The sequence below is a fragment of the Myotis davidii genome, unplaced genomic scaffold, assembly GCF_000327345.1.
Source record: "Myotis davidii unplaced genomic scaffold, ASM32734v1 scaffold449, whole genome shotgun sequence".
Lineage (NCBI taxonomy): Eukaryota > Metazoa > Chordata > Mammalia > Chiroptera > Vespertilionidae > Myotis > Myotis davidii.
The window spans coordinates 4,887,665-4,890,660 of NW_006383007.1; the positions used below are offsets into that span (position 1 = coordinate 4,887,665).

Here is a 2,996-nt window from a genome sequence, read left to right on the forward strand (position 1 = left end):
AAAGAACCATATTTTAAATCTTTCTGTAACTCAAATTTGAATGGGAAGTGCCTGGACTTTGAATTATGCGGGATGAAGAACACTTACCTGGTGATTCAATACAGCTAATGGCTGCCTCTATTTGGTACAAATCTTCTCAAAGGGGCTTGATTTTTATTATTATTATTTTTAATAAGCAGTCAAGTTTGTTAAATGATTTTAAAGTTTGTTTTATTGTGTGTGTGTGTGGGGGGGGGAATCTCCTCTACTCACGTCCCCCAAATTGTACTCATGATTGAGTAAAGAGGGTAAGATAGTGCTGGTCTGTAACCATAAAATCAATGATTGAATCTTCCAGAATATTGCATTTGAGTAGTGTCTGTAATCTTTAACTTAACAAATACCATCTAATATTTCATAAGAAGATAACAAAACCATTGGTGAGTGCTCTAGTTGGTATACTATAGATGAATCTCAAAACATCAATGAAAATACTTTTTTTTCTAAGAATGGCCAGAAAACACTTAAAAGATGGCCAATTTAATTCAGGAAAAAGGCAGCAGCCTTTTCAAACACTTGCTTATAAAATATTTCTTTTCCCCCAAAGCTTCCAGATGTATTTTTCCAGAACAGGGTCTATGCAGTAAGAGGGGCAGCCAGTAAATTCATACACATTTGTCTCCATTTTCACTCCCCCAAGTAAAGCCCAAGTGAGTTTCAATGCACCGTTTAAGTGCTAATTTTTCAATGAAACTGAAGGCCAACCCTGGTTTCCTCTGCATTTCGTTAACACATTCACATGCTCTTAGGGCTGGTCACCTCTCAGGAGGTAAACTGAGCACAGCCTTAGGGCACTGTTAAAGCTGGCACAAGAAAGTAAAATGAAGGAGAGAAAAATTTGGACAGATATTTAGTTTCCCTCTCCAAATAAATGTAATCCTTGGGAGAGATAAGCACAGTGGTATTGGCCTTATTTATTTATGGAGAGATGTGGACCAGTAGCACCCACATGCATGTATTAGTAAGGCCTCTAAAGGTTCCAGCCTGGTGCTGGTTATAATGAACGGTCAGCTGTTTTCAGGTCCCTTGCTTCTGAGCTCCGAAGGGTGCTGGTCATTCATCTATCCTAACACAGTGCCTGCTCAATAGGTGTTAAAAAACACACACAAACAAACCCAAAGAATTAACAAGTGTATGAATAAAGCAACTATAAGTACCATAACACAATTTTGGAGTCACTAGACTAGACATCCAAGACATCAGAGATACCACCTCTCACCCCATCTCCCTTTTATGTACCGTCTTTATCAAATGTATTTGCTGTAGGGACCTGGAAGTTAAAAGGAGAAAAACAAAGCTTCTTCCCCTCCTTTCTTTAAACCGTGCAAGTGAGAGAAGCTAATTATTCCCTCAACAGTGAAAGCGCTGAGATCTGCCTTGGGAATACTGCCGATGATAACAGGCTACACACCAGGAAAGATAATACGTGGCCAGATCAAGATGATTTCAAAACATTGGTTTTGTTATATAAAAACAAAGACATTTAGAATTAACTTCTGACAATAAAACAGTAATAAACCTTAAAATGACTGAAACTGAAATTGTGCCCCTCCCTCAGCAAAACCAATTCCAACAGCAAATCTTAAAACCCATTACAAAATAAGAGAGAAGCCAGTCAGAGAAAGACAAGTATCACATGATCTCACTTATATATGGAATCTAATGAACAAAATAATCTGACAAACAAAACAGATCCAGAGACATGGAAGCATGAACAGACTGAGGATTCTCAGAGGGAAGGGACTGAGGGAAGAGAAGAGATCAACCAAAGAACTTACATGCATATAGACATAACACATGGACACAGGCAATAGTGGGGTGGGGAGGAAAGGGGACATCTGTAATACTTTCAACAATAACGATAAATAAAAAACAACAACAACAAAAGTGAAAAAAAAAGAGAGAGAGAGAAACTTCCTAGAAGGAATTTAGATAATTCTGTTTAAACACTCCAGTCTTAATGGTGTTACAATGATTTCTTCTTCAATGATTAAAAACATTATTTTTTCTTCTTAAAGAAAGGGTCTTCTAGTGGCACATTTTAAAGAAAAAGTCACGATATTCACAGACTTAAGAATCACTCCTTCCAAATTGAATTTAAAAGACACCTGTATGGTGCAGACATATGGGTTTTTAAGATTACCCTAGAGTTTACTCCTACTATTCAATTCTCCCTTAGCTTATGCTAATTACATGGTAAGATTTTATTTGTTCTATATTTTTTTATTAATTTTTTTTCTTTTCAAAGAGGATAGGAGAAAAGACAAAAGATTTGCAAAATGGAAAAGCAACCTGTATTGCAAAAATACTTACCACACAAAGGTTAACTGCAAGAACAGCAGCCAGGTCAACCACTGGAAGGCTGAGGAGCACTGAACTAGCTGCTCTGTTGCTTCGGCCTGGGGTTATAATTACCAAGGGTGGAGTTAGGGGTGGGGAAAGTCAAGAGGTGGGCCTGCAGGAAAGGAATCTTGCCAAAATGGTTTTTATTGCCTAAATGGGGCCAATGCTTCTGTATTTAAGAATGTTGACGCTGCATTTTGTCTAATTGCATTTATTTTATGTGACCTTTGGCTGATAACATCTCTCCCAAAGACAGCAAAATTTATTCAGGATTGGGCAAAAACACATTTTATGAGGGTCCAAAGCCTGTATATTTATTTAGGATTTCTATAATTCATTTACTAGGCTTTATTTTTTAAAGTAATTTTACATTTACAGAAAACTTAAGATAGTACAGAGCTGTCATGTACCTGGCATCAGTTTCACCAATTACTAACATCCTACAGTGGTATGGTGTATTTGTTACATCTCATAAACCAATATTAATACATTACCATTAACTAAAATCTGTATTTGCATTTTAATTACAATTACATAAAGTCAAAACAAAACTACTTAATTTGCTAGAAACCTACAAATTCAAACATATGCTGAAAATACATCAGAGTAATTGC

The 2,996-nt window shown here is 36.4% G+C and overlaps 1 protein-coding gene across 1 annotated transcript in view; it reads right to left on the minus strand.

Annotated features, from left to right (window-relative positions):
• Positions 1–2,453, minus strand: part of PLAC8 (placenta specific 8) — a 50,575-nt gene extending 48,122 nt beyond the window's left edge. Inside the window, exon 1 of the mRNA XM_006778218.2 lies at positions 2,353–2,453. The gene's annotated coding sequence lies outside the window, so the exon portion shown is untranslated. The remainder of the gene's footprint in view (positions 1–2,352) is intronic.
• Positions 2,454–2,996: the final 543 nt, after the last annotated feature.